Below are 18215 nucleotides of genomic sequence, written 5' to 3' on the forward strand. Positions count from 1 at the left end.
GTGTCATTTCCTTTAGAGCAATCTGCTTAGCTCATTTCACAGAACTTGTTTCTGTAGCTCCCCACACCCCTACTCACGTTTCCCTGAGGTGTCAGGGAGGATGGAGGAGACGCTATGTTTTAGTGAATGAAACACCTGATTCCAATGGGACGGGACTCTCTCTGGGTATCGTCTCTGTTCTGGAATTCTCTGATAAGGAAGTCTCCCCTTCCCTCACTTCTAGAAATGTTATACCAGTAGGTTTCTGTACAGAGAGAATGTGACTGTGTAATAGAGAGCCTCAAAGTGCTATGTGCACTAACGGTGTCAACAGGGCATATCCAGTTGTTTGCTGGGCCAGTCTACTTCCAACAAGCACATGGAGAAAGATTGCCTATAATTGTGCTGGCAAGTAGACAGCACCATTCTTCACCTTTTAACTAGGACACTGGCATGGACTGTATCCATGTTGGTCTGGGTCTGCAAAGTTGGTCACCTTAAGAGCACTTATAAGTGGGCTTCTCGCCCCAAAGCAATGGATTTATATTTTGTGTTTAAAGCTGAGCATATTGTCCCAAAGAGGAACAATTTATAGATCACCCTTTGGTTAAAGCCTTGAGATCATGTGGTGAACAAATGGCTCCTAGAGTCCACATCCACTGACCAGCAGGAATCACTCGAGGACTTGTCTGAATAGAATCACCTAAAAATGGACGTGGAGACTGTGCCTTTGCCTGGCACGAAATATTTTTTTTCCTTTTTTTAAAATTGATCTTGAGAGAGAGAGATTAAAACATTGTTTTGCTGTTCCACTTCCTCGTTGGTTCCTCCTTGTACGTGCCCTGACAAGCAATTGAACCCACAACCTTGCATATTAGAGATCCTTGCATGAAAGGAATTGTGGCTTAGAAATATGCTCAATTTCCCCTCAGCCTCTGCTTTTAGAAAGGAGGGGGCAGCAGAGCAGAGTGAGAGGATGGTGGACCATGGAGACAGACTCCCCAGGACCAAATTCTGTGACTTCTCCTCCTACCAGAAAAAGAGCTGACCGATCTAAGGCCCTGTTTCAGCTATGAAATGGTAGTGACACTAGTACCTAACTCCTACAGTGTTTGTGAGGACATTGAATAAACGTGCATGGGAACTGCTTGGTGCATAGTGAGAGCTAAGACCAGTGATGATTATTACACAGGCAGTAGCTACTCCAGGGAACGCTGTGCCTTTTCACTCCCCGTTTTGATTGCACCACAGGGTCTTTTCTCTGCTCCTCAGTCCAGCTCTTTCAAGTGGACACACCCAGTATCAATAGCCAAGAGTTTTGTAGCAGAAAATAACAAGATGTTTTCAATTAACAATTAAATGATTCATTGATTTTGTTTTTTCACCATGAGAAAATCTGTAAAATTCAGAAACGTGGAAAGAAAGTCATCCACAATCCTAACACATATATACAGCCATTATTAATATTCTGAAGTATATCTTTGTATATTTTATGCATCTTTGTGATATATTTTACATGATGGCAGTCATACTGCATGTATAATTTATGTCTCACTGTTTAACTTCAGAGTATATTTTAAGCACAATGTCATAAGCTGGATGAGTTCACCAGTTGAGTGTCATAGTTTATTTAACCATCACTCTGTGACTGGATATGTATGTCATTTCCAATTTTGTGATATAAATGGTGTTGCTATACAATTAGTAATGCTTTGGGACAAGCAGACCTTAGATTAATTTGAAGAGCTCGAGGGAGAATACAAGGGATCTTCTACTTTTCTAATGACAACTGAGCTGAGTATATTAGTCTGGGTTTCTCTGACCATAAAAATGGAAGTTTTTTTTCATCTTTTCCCTGAAAAAAAATGTGATACTGTAATCTTATTCATTAAGTGGGTACTCATGGTGCATATGTCCAAAGACTATTTCTAAAATCAGACAGAAGAACAAAGACTATTACGTTATGTTCCCTGAATAGTTATCTGAGAATATCTTCCATCCCAGTCCAGTGACCAAAGCAGATGGTGGCTATCAGAAACCATCGACTCATATCATTGTATCTAGAAAGTTGGAGATGTAAGTACTGCCCTGATCTCTCTGGACTGGTATAAAAAAATACCATAGACTGGGTGGCTTAGAAACAAACATTTATTTCTTACAGTTCTGGAGGCTGGGATGTCCAAGATCAAGGTGTTGTTAGATTCAGTATCTGGTGAGAGCTGTTTTCCTGGTTCATAGGCCATTATCTTCTCATTGTGTCCTCACCTGACAGAAGAGGCAAGGGAGCCCTCTGGAGTCTCTATTTTTCTCATTGCTCCCCTGGGGTCTCATTTATAAGGTCACTAACCCTATCCATGAAGGTTCCACCCTTATGACCTAATCACCTCCTAATGGCCCCACCTTTTAATACCACTATATTGGGGATTAGGTTTCAATATACGAATTGGGGGGGGGGGGATACATAAACATTCTTCTGTAGCAAGGTTATTTGCTCAATGGTCTTTTAATTATATCTGGCTGTTTGAAAGGCCAGTTATCTGAAGTGTGGGTGAGCACTCATGTCCTTTGATGATTATCCAACCTAGAGAACACTGAGATCCATAATCTAAATAAGACTGAGAATCACTGAACTAAAGGAAACGTGCTTCCAAGATACATGGAGAGTGTGATAGCTTGGGTATTTTCATGTTTGTTGACGCCAGCTTTACTGGTCCTGCCCATCAGGGCCATGGCAAGGAGACAGTATCCTCAGGGGATGAGTCCTTGTGCTTAGGGTTGTGAGCTGGAGGTTGGGTCCCATTATCAGTGGCACTGCCACATCAGGTCTCAGTCTTTGCTACCCTAGGCTTAGTCGGGGCCTTCCCAAGTAATAGAGAAAGGTACCCCACTTGTTTGGGGCCCAGTCCTGGGCCATTTCAGTGGCATGCCTTATAGAGTTCCCAACTGCTCCCACATGGCTGTCTGAGGGCAACAGTTCCTTTCCCATGTTGGCAGCCAGAGTTTGCAACTGATTCCACTGCCCTCTCAGGTACAGTGTTGGTGTAGACAGATCCAGCTAAGTGCCACATGGATAGTTTCTTCAAATAAGCAAATGTGTAAGTGATGGAGACAGAAGATTAAGAGACTCCTCCTTCATTCAGTACATCAGCATTAATATTGCAGTTGATTGGTAAACTTGTGCTTAGCCATCCTGATGACAACTCACTGAAGGAAGGCTTGCCAGAGAGCCAGGCTTGATCAACTTTTCATTATACAGACCCATAAAGAGAGAATACAGTGGTATTAAAGGTAAAAGAAAAACAGCACAGTTCAAGCTATAGTTCTAGACTTTTCCTCCAAAAGATAATTTTACCAGTGGTTAACTAGACTACTTCAAGCTTTGCTGTACTGTCAAGCTGTGAATGACATTAGGCAGTGAGAGGAAGAGAAGCTAGTGGTATGGCATTTAGGTCCTGGTAACTCCAACCACTGCCCCAGGTCCTGTGCCTCTAAGAGCCTCACTTTCCCTCAAAGGATGGGTCTCCACCCTTGATCTTGGTCTGAGCCCTGCTGGCTGTGGGAGTGATCCCAGAAGGGAGCTACTTAGAAGGTTGAGAGTAGGTCTTTCAGTTAGGAATTTTGTTTGGCTTATACAAGGCAGAAGTTTACCTCTCTCTGATATAAAAGACCTGTGGTGATCCAGGATCAGCACATGTTCAGTAAGGAACAGGGTTCTTTTGTCTCTCTGCTCCACCGGGCTTAGCTTGTATCTTTCATTCTTTTATTTTATTGTTCAAGGTGACCACTCATGCTCCAACCAGAAGGAAGTTGGGGGTGGGGTAACACTGTTCAGCTGAGCCATTCACCTCTAAGGAGCTTTCTCAGAAGACACACAGCCTCTCCATTTACCCCTCACTGACCTTATCTGCACTCAAAGGAAACTGGGAAGTGTAGTCTCTTGATAAATACATTGCCCACTGAAGTAAAATCCTAGTTTTATTTATGTGGAAGGAAGGGTGAATAGATATGGGTTAAGCAATTAGCAGTCTCTACAGAGCTCCACAGTTGCTTTGCCTTTGGCAAAACAATTGGCCATCACATGTTCGTCAGTCTTGGGACATTTTTGTGAAGCAACTGAGCAGCCTCTCTGCTTCCCTTTAGTTAGCAGAAACTGGAATCTCAACCCTCTTTCCAAGATGGCAGAATGAGGATAAGATCTAGTCTATTTTTCCTAATGCTTTGCTTATCCCATTCATTCTTGTCTTACATAAGAAATTCCACTAGAAGTAGCCTGTAGACCCTGCCAGGTGTATTTTTGAAGTCGAGGAGGGCGCTAGTCTAGTGCAGACATGTGCAAATAAGGTCCTTGCCTTATCCCTATGGTGATGGGATAAACTAAGAGAAGATGGATGGAATTATCCAGAAGAGTGCAATGCTTCTGTTTTGGTGCCCTGGAAAGAGATGAAAATGTATGAAATCTTTCCACTCCAGGAAGGCACTTGAACAAGTAGAATCTTTTTAAGGCCCATTTCCTCTCCATTTGTCCTCTCATCTGCTATTATTCGTCTTTTTTTTTTTTAAGAATGAGCATGACATCTCTCAGTGATACCTTTCTCTTAATGACATTGTGTCATTGTGTCACTCCTGTCTGTCTAAGTTCTGGGTGTGTTTTTCTCTGTTGGTGATCATTATATAGTCAGGGCTGAGTAGGCACATAAATCTACAACTGACTCATTTTCATTTCTCTACACACTGTTTCTGGCTTTGTCCTCCACTTGGGCTATCCCCTGGGAGGTGGGGTGAGTCACTGGGAACCTATAAGCAGCCTAACTCCATCTCCCTTGAGACATCCTCTTTGATCGGTCTTCTGTGTTGGGTTTTGGGGAATATCTATGTTTGAGTCCATTTTCCTCAGGGTCCTACCAAACGTGTTGCTAAGTTAATGGAATGATTCTTGTCTAAATATTAGTGACTTTGAAACAGTCACCAAAGGAGAGGCCTTGGATGCTATGAGACATTCAGACATCTAAACGTAGGTGAGATTTGGGGACAGACATGGAGGCAGTGCCTTTGAAGCACAGCCGGCCTCTGCCACTGCCTTTTCATCAGTTACCGTTGTAACCACCACCAGTTTTACTTGGTTCCTTGATGGTCCTGCACTTGATGGTCCTGCAACAGCAAAACCAAACTGGCCCCAAAGTGAGTGTCACTTCGCCATGCTGTGAAAGAATCCAGCTCTTTGGTACCCTCTGCGGACTCACACCTAAGTCACGGAGTCCGTGAGGCACATGGTCTTTCTCAAGGGATTCAGCTGCCTTCTCATTTCTGCATATATCACTTTTCATTTACCTGTGTTTTGAACACTCACTATATACCAGGCATTGTTCTAGGTGCTGGGGATTAGATAGTGAACAAGAAAACCAGATTCTGGAGGTACCTGTTCTTTCTTTCTGGAGCTCCCCCATTTGGGTTCGGAAATGTCAGGGAGGAAGCCCCACCATGCATCTGCCCCTGCCTTTGCTGCTCCCTGTTCCGTCTCTCCTGTCTCTCAGTCCCTGTCTCACGACTCTGGCTTTGGTCACTTCCTCTTGTCCATTTGCCTCTTTCTGTTCCCATGGCCTTTGTGTCTTCACCTGCCTAAGGGCTTTGTTCCTCCCTTTGTGCCCCTCTGTGCATGGGGACATTTTCCCTCATGTGTCACACCACGTTCTTAATGCCAAGATGTTCTTTCTCTTGCCTAGCTTCATTAGAGAACAAAAGCCATTTAGCCTATTGCTGAGGCAGATTTTTTTTTTGGCAGGAAGAAGAAGGTTTTTTTGTCTTCTGGTATTCTCCCCTCACTTCATCTTGCTCTGACTGACTGACTCTTCATAGGTTCCTTGTGTATGTAATTATTCCCTCTCCTTGAGTCTTCTCTTCAGTTTTTGAAAGGCAGTCTGCCTTTGGTTAACAACTCCAACTCCAGAATCTTCTCTCCCACCCTGCCCTCACCTCAAACTGTTACAGCTTACATTGGCTCCATAAAAATTTTGAGAATGAAATACTTTTTCCCTTCAATGAATTTCTCACTGTATGCAGTTGTTGGAGATTAAAATTATGAATCTCTAAATTCCAAAGATGTGATAAAAATCAACTAAAGAGTTGTGAACTCTATTTAATAAGATCCTTTTTGTTAAAAGTCAATGAAGATGAAAGAGGTAAAACATCCTTTAACTGCCCTTATTAAACCACTGGCCTTTCTAAACAGACTCTAATTGCTATAGCCAAACAGCTGAATTACACTCTGGTGTACAGGACAGAGATGATTCAATGTTGAGGTTGCAACATCAACACCCAAGTTTCCCCATTTTAGTGGTTAAAAATCTGGGCAGGGGAGAAACCATTGTGGCACAAAATTCAACAGCTTGTTTTGACTTTTTAAAAATTTTCCAAGTCAAAATGTCATATGTTTGCCTCTATAAGAGGTACTTTTCTAAGTAGGACTTTGGGGGAACTTGTGTGTGTGTGTGTGTGTGTGTGTGAACATGCCAACTGATTAGCAGTCATTTTGCTCTCCCCGCACTGACAATCTATTTCTATGTGTGAAATTCCCCTGGCAGGATGAGGAGACAGTTTTTTAAGTATCTGGAACCTGAATACTTCACTCACTAGCATATTAGACATATTAATCAACAGGTGTCAGTGGATTCTGGAACTGCTATTTGTAAAGTGTTGTCTTAGCTTCATTATCGATGGCAAGAAAGGTATCTTCATGTATCTTTGATATGCTTCAGTAGCCAATAATAGCTGCCATTTATTAACTGCCTACTATGTGCTTCCATTATGCCTTGACACACATTATCTCTGCTCCTTTCAGTACTCTGTCATGTAGATGGTGGCCCCTGAATTTTGGACTTAAATCTAAATATTCTGGCTCCCCATGACCTTGATTCACCATGTCAGAAAAGAACAGCATATGTTTGCACTAAATTATTTTTTGGCTAGTAAAATATTACTTTATTACCAAAGCTGAGATAAAATCTTAGCTGGTTTTAATGTAAAATTTAAATAACATGTAGAAGTCAAAACAAGGTTAGATTTTTATAAAAGACATTTTGGTGCAAGTAGATAATCATTATCACTAATATTTAGATATTATCAATTCCTGGCTCTCTTTCTAGACCATGTAGAGCTTCTAATATTTTCTCGGAATAAACAGTCCTTCAAGTAATGCATTTATTTAACATGTACCTTTATATTTCATCTCTAGCCTCTATTGTGTGTGTGCATAGATCCTAATTTCCATTTGATATGGAAGAACTTTCTTTAAACATTTCTTGTAGCACAGGTCTATTGGCAATAAATCATCAGCTTTGTTTATCTAAAGGTCTTTATTTTGCCTTCATTTTTGAAGGGTGTTTTCACTGTATATAAAATCCTGTTTCTCTGATCTGTACACCTTTACTGCAGAGTCAGGCTCTCTCTGTACTCTTGCCCCTCTCCCCAGGCCGCCGGGGGCAGGGGCTTGGAGAAGACTTCTATTGCTTGTTTCTCTGTATGTGGCTTGTGGTAGAGGTTTGGGGATTTCTTTGTTGTCCTGCTGCCTGAATCTTAGGGTAAGGCTTTCTGAGCATTTCTGGTGCAGAATCCTGGACACAAGCCAGAGAGGGGAAGGCTTTTGCTTTCACCTCTTGCAGCAGCAAAGTTTCTTTGCCTACGTCCATTTCTCCCTCAGAGAAAAGGAGGTTTTACTTCTATTCTTCTCCAGGAAGCAATGGACTTTTGCCTGGTCCTAGAGGTCAGAGAGTTTTCTGCCCTCTCCCAGAAGCTTACAACTTTCACTTTTCAAGAAAAGTCTCTAGGGAAGAAGGCAAGCCTTTCTGCTTGTCTCCCAGCAGCAGCTGGTCCCCTCCTGCATGTCTGTTCGGGGGGGGGGGGGGGGGCTCTCTCTAGTCTCCTACTTTGCCTTTAATCTTTCTTGTAATCACCCAGGTGAGGTCTGTAGAAAAGGGCTGGAAGGTATGTGCAACTCCCCTGTCTCGGGCTGTAAGCTATTCCATATCACACTAGCCAACACTTGGCTTTTAAGGATTTGTTAAATTTTTAGCTGATTTCTTTGTATCTACTTTTATGGTGGCCACCTCTTTCCCTTGTGCTCTGCCGAAAGCTTGTGGATGGGCTTATTATTCTTTGGAAATTAATTTACTTAGTTGCCTTGTGACCTCATCGCTCTGATGGGCTCAAGAAAGGTTACTATTTTATATATTACACAGCATTTTCTCATTGCTTAGATGGGAACAACATTCTCTTATGACTTTCTACTTTCTGAGTAGACCATTTTATAGTCTGTGGTTTTAACCTCGCAGAATACTGTGAAATCTTCCCAGTTTTAATGCTTGCTTAATATTTCATTGTGAGGCTGTATCATAATTATTTCTAATGAACATGGAAGGATTTTCACCCCTTAAAAATCATTATAACAATGTTATGATGAACAACTTTGTGCATAAGTCCTTGATCGCAGCTATGATACTTCCCAAGTGAGAATTGCTGAGTCAAATAATATGTAAAACTCTCAGCTTTTGATACTTACTGTCATAATGAATTTGCAAATCTTTGCTTACTAGGAAGGCTAAACATATGTGCCTATGTTTTTGTCCATTTGTCTTTAATTTTAAAGGCAAACAGTTATGGTCCCCCCAGCTCTTAATCTAACATTGGACAAGGACAAGGATACCATGTCTTCCATCTTCCTCTTCCTTTTTTGTTGAAGAGAAAGATCTGACAAAGAGAGACAAAGGCCACTTTCCTACCCAGAATCATCCTGCCTCTTATGGAACAATAGGAAGGTAAAACAGTCACATGTGAATCTGATGTATAAACAGGCAAATTAAGACATGGGGCATGTTACGTATTTGTTGTTCTTGCTCTCCCCAGTGCTCTGAGCTGGGATATATTACTCCATAGATGATACTGCTCATTTTAGTGTTGGTTTGCTTCACGCAAGACTCTCCAGCTACTACCCTCACTACTCTCTAGATTTATCCAACTACTATTTGCTAGAAAGAGAGTCATATAGGAGAAGTTGTACAAACAGAGGTGTCTGAAGCCACAAATGCATATATTTAAAGTATGGAGTAGACTAATTGACTTGAAACAGATTCATCACTTACTATCCAACATGCAGTTCTTGCCATGAAATGATTTGTGAGGTTAATGTCGTTTTGGCCGCTATTTTGTGAAATTTTTGAATGAGGCTGAGTTACTTTTTAAATGGAAAGGCTGTGATTCATACATAGTTGTGAAATTCAAGTGCAGTTTCTCTCTTACTGATGGCAGAGTATTGTGGAGACCCCTCGTCAGTTGGCAGCTGAAGTGAAAATGTGGTCTCAAGTAATGAATTTATTGATAGCTGTTTCATTACTTTAGGTGAATATTTAGATTAGTCATGTGCAGCCTGTCGTGGCAGCGCTACTAGAGAGCTTTTATTTGACATAATCTACTTGAATTTCTCAGTCCCCACCTCATCGTGTTATATCCTTTTGAATGGATCGGAATGATGAGGGTGAGAAGTGGGAGGTTCCACTATTGGCACAATGTACACGGGAGTGCTGGAGAAATTAAACCCTTGCTGGACCAACCTAGGTGGAATTCCCAGCCATTTTTTCTCAATTCTTTACTGGTAGAAAGGATGTCCAGAGAGGAGGAAGAGCCCTCAGCCACAAGATGCTTTGTGAATTGCATTAAGGATATGTATTAAAATGTAACCCTTCCCAGAGAGCACTGTTTGGCTTTGTTATGTACTCACAGGAGTCATTCCACAAAGGGCTTCTAGATGCCCATGCCCCTTCTATGTCCCGGAGGTGTTCTGAAGGTCAGATGAGAGACACAATAGTGGGACTTAATCTATTGCATAATGTCGATGGCATCATACATGTTATACAGTGGTCCCCTCCATAGCCATGGTTTCACTTCCCATGATTTGTTACCTGCAGTACTGCAGGTAACTACTGCTAACACAGTGCTTATATTCAAGTAACCCTTACTTTAGTGTTATAATTGTTCTATTTTATTATTAGATATTGATGTTACTCTCTTACTGTGCCTAATTTATAAATCAAACTTAAAACTTATTTATTGAAAGAGGGGAAGGGAGGGAGAGAAACATCTATGTGTGAGAGATCCATTGATCAGTTGCCTCTCAATGCTCGCAGCTAGGGAGCTGGCCCGCAACCCAAGCATGTGCTCTGACTGGGAATGGAACTGGCAACCTTTTGGTTTGCAGGCCAGCACTCAGTCCACTCAGTCACACCAGCCAGGGCTATAAATCAAACTTCATTATGGGTATGTACTCATAGGGAAGAAACATGGTATACATAGGATGTTCAGTACTCTTTGTGGTATCGAGCATCCACTGGAGGTCTTGGAACATACCCCTGTCTACTGTATATTTTATACACATTGATGATATTATATAAAGTAACAAGCATGCATTCAGAAATGAGGCAACTTTTTAAATTGTGTGAAGCATAGGCAGGATTATAATCTATGTTGGCATTGGATTATTCATTCATTCAGTCAGTCGATACAAGGAAGCAACAATACAGTCTTAGAATCAAAATATCCCACTTTTTTCATTCTCTAAGGTTCCATTTTCACATCTAGAAAGTGGTGATAGCCCTGGCTGGTGTAGCTCAGTGGATTGAGCGCAGGCCTGCGAGCCAAACAATCGCAGTTCAATTCCCAGTCAGGGCACATGCCTGGGTTGCAGGCCAGTTCCCAGCGGGGGACACGAGAGGCAACCGTACATTGATATTTCTCTCCTTCTCTCCTTCCCTTCCCCTCTAAAGATAAATAAATAAATAAATCTTTAAAAAAAGTGGTGATAGTGATGACAACTTCCTTATAAATTATTGAGTGAAAAAATTAGTTACTTTTTGTGAAAGTGTCCATCACAGAGGAGGTGGGCAATAAGTATTTTTTCAATTAACCACACATACAGTACTACATGGAAGCCATTCCATCTATGAAGACCTTAGGTTCTAAACGCCTGTTCATATGTCCATTTATTTCTTAACTCAAAAGTAACTAAGACAGGTTAGCAATCAGTATGCAGCTGCATCTCCATCAATAAAAACATAAGTGGGCCTTTCAAAGAAAGCTTTAAAACCCTGAGTACTCTTTCTTACATTGTATTGAGCATCTTCCCTCAGGTGTGGCCCTCTCTGTCTAGAGTACCTTCATTTGCTACCTCTGTAGACTTTTGATGTTTTGCTGATTTGGACGGTCCCCGAACCCAGCAACTTTGAACCAGCAGAGCCACCCTTGCCTTACACAGATTCATCGATAGCTCTTCACCGTGCTAGGTGTAAGTTCATGCAAACTCCTGGCCTCACCAGAATTAACAAAGCTTAAGCCAAGGACATTGTTGATTGCTACTAACATTTAACCATGACCTCAAAAAGTTGCCTTTTTCATTTCACTAATCCCTGTTCCTTCTATTTTAACCATTATTTGATTTTTGGACTTAAGAATTCTTCCTGCTGTGCTAGGAAGAATTTGGCTCCCTACAAAATTTGGCATTCTCTGACCACTTCCAGTTTTGAAAAATGATTTCTACTTTTGTTGCCAACAAAATTGTATCTTTTGCAGCACTTTAAAGGTACTCACTACTTGTACACTTTTCAAATTGATGATGTTACTAGTGTACATAAAATATCTTAGAACTGAGCACAAACCCAGCTAACATTTCCCTGATGAGGAGCCACATGTAGCAGAACGATTGCTTCTGGCTGCTAATACCACCTGCTGCTGGTGGGCAGGGCTGATGCCCTTTTCCCACCCTGCTTTGTTCATCCTGCAAACTTTCTTAAATAATGTATTTATAAGTGGAGGCATTTCTGCCCTAAGGGGTGAGGCAGATATAAAGGGAGAAGAAAAGGGGTAGTTCTTGCTTTTATTAGTTTTATAATTTAATTGGGAAGAAAAGACACACACTTATCAAATAGCCAGAGACCTCCAAGTCCATATATATAAGCAACACGGCAGCAGATGATTATATTAAGAACTGAGGGAATTCACTGACAGAACCAGGTCTTTAACACCTGTGTAAAAGTGATGGGTTTTGGTAAGTGGCAGGGGGAGACCCTGCTCCTGCTACTGTCATTCTCCGGGAACAGAGTGTATCCTTTTGTTATGACTTTTTCATTAACTAATTTGAGAGAGAGAAAAACATCAATTTGTTGTTCCACTTATTGACGTAGTTGTTGGTTGACTCATGTATGTGCCCCGACTAGGGATCAAATCCACAACCTTGGCATATTGAGATGACGCTCTGACCAACTGAGCTTCCCCACCGGGGCCTAACTTCTTTTACAGCCTTCAGTAAATGTTTATATTTTTCTAAATGTACATCTTGCATGCTCTTATTTGGTTTATTCATAGACATTCTATAATTTTTGTTGCTATTGCTAACAGGAATGTTAAATTTTTATCCCAGTACAAGGGACAGGGAATGGATGCCTAGACCCATTATTTTACCTCCCTAGATGTCCCTCCCAGGTGAACAGCAGGATCTGTAAAGTTGCCCAGACTTTTCACAGAATGCCACTGGGAGCCGTACCTAGAGAGGACATCATCACGGTGTCAGCCAAAGGCATGCTGGCAGGAAGCAGAGAGCTTCCAACCCAGAGTCTCCATGGAGATAGCTGACAAAATCAGAAATTAAAAATTCACCTTCCTCCTTCCTTGCAGTTCTTAAAGAAATGCTTTCATGAATTTTAAAAAATAAATGAACAAATGGGAGCATAGGCTAATGCTCCCTTCCTGAGGAAAGGACCTTACTACACAGAGTGTTCTAAGAGTCAAAGTCTTAGTCCTATTTTAGACTGAAATTACAAAGATTAAAAGGGATGAATTCCTAGTGAGAGAGAGGCCAGAGAAATCACTCTTAGCATACCATTTGAGGAAATCCTTTTTAGAAATTGGCTTTGATTTTTTAGCAATAGCAACAAAAATTATAGAATGTCTATGAATAAACCAAATAAGAGCATGCAAGATGTACATTTAGAAAAATATAAACATTTACTGAAGGCTGTAAAAGAAGTTAGGCCCCGGTGGGGAAGCTCAGTTGGTCAGAGCGTCATCTCAATATGCCAAGGTTGTGGATTTGATCCCTAGTTGGGGCACATACATGAGTCAACCAACAACTACGTCAATAAGTGGAACAACAAATTGATGTTTTTCTCTCTCTCTGTCTTCCTGTCTAAGTCACTTACTTCCCACACTGCCTATTTTCATATAAAAACAATAACAACTCTGTCACAAAGACACAAAGAATCTTAGTTCTGAGATAATGCGACTTGTCACAACGCTTATTGACTCCACTGAAGTGTGCTCTCTCCTGATACAGGCTTTCTCTTATAAACCTACTCTTATCTTGTCTTTCATTTTGAAGTAGAGAAAAACAATTGCTCAGATGTCCAAACTGTCAAAAGCTGGGGATAAAGTTTTTATCTTTAACCTTTGAGGATAAAGTAAACTTTCATTACAAACAATCAGAGCCACTACTTGTCCCAGTGGACTGAGAGAGCAGTACATCGTATGTGACGGTAATAACAACACTTCAGGCAAGATATTACAAGTTTCAGAATCCCAGGTGGTGTTGGGGGGATTTCTGGATTTTGAAGGCCAAGTGTTGCCAGAGAAAAAGACAAGTAGAAATTGGGAAAGACCCAATTCAGGTGCTTAGGCAGAGAGAGAATTTTAAAGCTGTGGTGGCTCTGCCTTGGCTGGTGTGGTTCAGTGAACTGAGCACTGGCCTGCAAAACAAAGCATTCTGGGTTTGATTCCCAGCTGGGGCACATGCCTGGGTTGTGGGCCAGGTCCTGGTAGTGGGTGCTCGAGAGGTGACCACACATCAGTGTTTCCTCCTTCTCTTTCTCCCTCTTATCTCTAGAAATAAATAAATAAAATCTTTTAAAAACCTGTGATGGCTCAGTTTAATATGCAAACATAATTTTTGTGTGCTCTTTGTGTCTTTGCTCATTGTTATTGGTACCAACTACAGGAAAAAAGAAGTGGGTGGTGAAAGCTTATACCATTCAAATTTGGTATTGAAATTTTTGGTCCAAGTTGTCGTAAAAGAAAGGATGATTAACATGAGGTGTGAGGTCCTTTTAACTGTCGTCAGCATCTGATATGTCCCACCTTGCATTACTATGGAAAACTATGAGGTTACACTGCATAGCATGGAAATAGCCAAAACTTTTAGTACGTGAGTCCCCTGAGGTCCTTGTTCGGAATCTTTTAATCTTGAAAATTTGAAATCCTAATAAACTCAGTTATCTTTCAAGCCAACATCTAATCTTAGAATAACAATAATAGCTTCCAGTTGTTACTTTTAGTGTGCCTATAATACTTTCTTCATATTCATTTGAGTGTATTATGTACCACACTTGTTCTCTGTGCATAGAATTCATATCTCTGGTATCTTTACATATGATGGAATCTGAGGCTCTGAGAAGTGGAGTCAGTAACATTTCACAAGTGACAAAGCTGGAATTTGAGCAAACTCTGTCCTGATCCAAAGTACCTGCTCTTTCCCCTAAGCTGTGTTGTGATAATATTCGTAGAAAATATTGTCTTTGTTCTTCCTCCACATTACTCTCTTGCCTACTTACTTCACTTGTATGTTTTATATTTATTGCCATTCTGAATTATTCAGAGTAAGAAATTATGCTTACCCGTGAGCCAGAGCTGTCTTGTTTAATACCTTTTCATGACTTCCCCTGAAGTTAACTGTTAAGGGGAAAGTTAACTGTTATCTCCATGACCCCACATGCTTACCTTATTTCCTGGGACTTCTCATCTGTACTTTACTCTCTAGTCACAGTCTTCCCCTCATGCTAGTTTTCTGGCCTAGATCCTTGCTACTCAAAGTGTGGTTTTCTGACCAGCAGCATCAGTATCACCCGGGGTTTGTTAGAGATGCAGGGCTGAAGCCTCACCCAGACTTCAAGTGATTCACACACACCGTGATTGTTGAATCCCTGACCTACAATGTTCTTGTCATGTTTGTCAAACACACTTCTTTCTCATTCTTCAAAATTCACCTCCAGGAAGCTGAAGTCTATAGCTCAAGGACCCTCTCAGTGGGGGTGTCTCTGAGCACATAGGCTTTATATGTAGTATAAATAGTATATGAGCTTTTCCTTTTAGTGGGTCTGTGAGACCCTCCCTTTTCTAACTGCACATCTGTGTGAGGCAGATTTTCTTCATAGGCTTCAACAAAAACAATAATATTGCAGCAGACTGACTGCAGAAACAGATGTGTCAGTCCAGCTGCTTCCAGTAAGTCAGATGGAGATTTGTAATATGTGAAATGATACCATTCTTCACACAAAACTTTTTAAAATATGTACTTATTTTTCACGAAAGAATGTTATTTATGTTAACATGTAATAGGTTCATTGTTATTTTAATGAACCAATTAATTTAATATTTATTTTATAATATTAACAAATATATTTTTGTGGGATTAACTCCGTCCTGCATAATTCTCCCATTCACTGCAGATGAAAATTAAGTCATCCCAGGCACAATCTTGCTGTTCCGGCAGGAAAGGGGGTGGCAATTCCCTCTAATGGAGAATGCCCAGCACCCTTCTCCCAAATGGCTTTTATCGGGAGTGGTATGTGTAGGTGTATATCTGCATCATTCATCAATCAATGTCAAAAGGCTACAGTCACATAAAAACAGGCATTATCTATGGATGACAATGGAAGAACCACAGAGATCTGTCACAAATCAGGGTCTGTGAGTCATGCTGATGCCAGAGGGTCTTTAAGACAAGTATCATGAGGTAAGGAGTTTACCCCTTATGCCTTGAACTTAAACATCCAGTTTATATCAACAGAGCCATACAAAGCAAAACAGAGCAGGCTTCAAAGGATACAATGTATGTATCAGGCCTGATTCCCATGGGAATCCTCCGGTGTTACACTCGGGTCATGTCTGCCACCTGCGTTACCTGGTTTTTCCGGGGAAACTTACTAGCCCCTTTCAGAGCCTCCTCTTTTGGGGCTGTGATCTCCAAAACCATACAGAGCAGTTCCCAACACATTTTATATAGTACACATTATAAGTAGTATTATATTGTCAACATACATTAACATTGAATATTTAATGAGTTAATAAAACATTTCTGTTTTAATTTCCCTTACAGTAAATATTGATGGATATGTGATAATCTACATAAATAAAAGCTCTTTGGGTTTCTCAGTAATACTTTAAAAATGTAAAAGTGTTGCCCTGGCTGGTGTGGCTCAGTGGGTTGGCCAGCATCCCATAGACCCAAAGGTCACCAGTTCAATTCCCAGTCAGGGCACATGCCAGGGTTGCAGGCCATGTCCTTGGGGGCTGTGCAAGAGGTAACCAACTGATGTTTCTCTTGCACATCAACGTTTCTCTCCCTTTTTCTCTACCTCCCTTCCCCTCTCTCTAAAAAGGAATAAAATCTTTAAAGTAAATAAATAAAATTTATTGTCCTAGAATGAGCTAAGTGCTTCCTCAGCAGTTCTGTAGAATCATAGGCATGGCTTGCCTTTATGCTTATCATGCTGTATGAAAATGATCCATGTACATGTCTTTCTCATTAGACCAGAAGCTCCTCAAGGACTGTGGCTATGTCCTATTCATTTTTCTATTTATTGAAGCTAATAAAACTTAGCACCTTCCAAAATACTTTTGGAACTGGGGAGGAGTGTGTTTATTGTCCAGTCTGTTGAGAGCATTAGACAACCTGTGGCTGAGAACCAGTCTTAGGGGTGATGATTTGTGTGTGATACTCCAACCCTCAGTTGTCGAAGTAGGCAGCACGCAGACCATCAACACCAGTGGAAGTCCACTTCCTCACAGCATGTTTCAGCACTCCAGAGTCCTGCCTTTTGGAGTAAAATGGGGAGATCCCATGAGCCCACTGCCCATTCCTGCACAGCCTCCTCACATCAACAGTCATCTCCTTCAGTCCTTGTGGTGCCTCTGACCCTCAGTGGTATGGTGAGAGGACTGCAAAAACATACATGGTGCAACAGGAGATCCATTTCTCCATGTCTGCGGGAAACTGGTGTTGGCTAGCTCCAGTGTGGAAGGAGAAGGAAGATGATGTGTCTTCCATACAACAAAATCCTGCATCAGACCAAATTCTACCACAGTTCACAGTTAGGGACAAAAACAGCCATGCAACACAATTGTAAACTTGATGAAGCCCAACCTCCTGTTCTTGTGGACACCTCAACCAGCCCCTTGCATAGAAGGCACATTGCAAGAATCTTGGCTTCTTGTCAGAATCCAGTGGCAGAATTCCACCACTGGTAGGGCAGAGAAGGAAGCAAAGCCTTAGGTGATGTCACTCTGAGGCATATATGTTCCTAAAAAGTACCTGGATAGGCTTTCTAGCCAACCCACATATTTCAGCTTCTTATTTTACCTGTGAAAATTCATTCCCCTTATCCTAAGTACAAACTCTTTAGTGCTGATTAGAGATAAAAATAGTTGAAGCCTGTAAGAGACTTATGAATTATTAGAATTTGTTAAATGCTAACTAAGCCTGCTTGAAGTGTGGATTCTTGATTAGGGTACTTGAAATGTTAATGAACTGCCCCTAGGGTGAAGAATAAATCTAACACCCACACACTCTACATCATACTTTTTATGCTGAAGTATCTTCAAGTAAATTACCTGCTATATAACAATATCATTAAGTTCAAATACACACAGTGTAGTGAAAACTAAATAGAGTATTTTCTCACCTACCTAAAAACTCCGCTATTCCCCAGTAATTTCTTTTTGCTGGAATGAAATCAAGAACCTGTAAATAAAGAGAACCATCATAATAGTGCCAGATTCACATTATTTCATGGAATCCTCCAAACTACAAAGTGCATGTTCCACCCTACTCCTCCACAGAAAGAGACTTTTGAATAAATGTCACAATCTAATGTTTACATTTTTAATCTCAGCACAGCAGACCCCTGTCAGCTCTCACCCAGAGCCTGTGTGTTCTTCGTTTGTACACAGATTAAACAAGCTCAGCTCTCTGCTTTTCAATACCTTCAGTAGATTGAAAGAAACCAGATAGAAGGGGACAGAGGAGCAACTGCAGGTGGGAACACTGACAAATAGAAGTGACAGCTTATCAGCATACCAGAAAATAAGGGAGGAGTCAGTAAGATTTAATAAGTAAATATAAGGGTGTTCATTCTGCAATATATACAGGT

At 41.0% G+C, this 18215-nt stretch overlaps 1 protein-coding gene across 1 annotated transcript in view; it reads left to right on the top strand.

Moving 5' to 3' along the window:
- SCD5 (stearoyl-CoA desaturase 5) overlaps window positions 1-18215 on the top strand; it is a 178242-nt gene that overhangs the window by 122390 nt on the left and 37637 nt on the right. The gene's annotated exons all lie outside the window — the stretch shown is intronic.

This window comes from Sturnira hondurensis, unplaced genomic scaffold (genome assembly GCF_014824575.4).
Source record: "Sturnira hondurensis isolate 20B ecotype Veracruz unplaced genomic scaffold, ASM1482457v3 Scaffold0022542, whole genome shotgun sequence".
NCBI lineage: Eukaryota > Metazoa > Chordata > Mammalia > Chiroptera > Phyllostomidae > Sturnira > Sturnira hondurensis.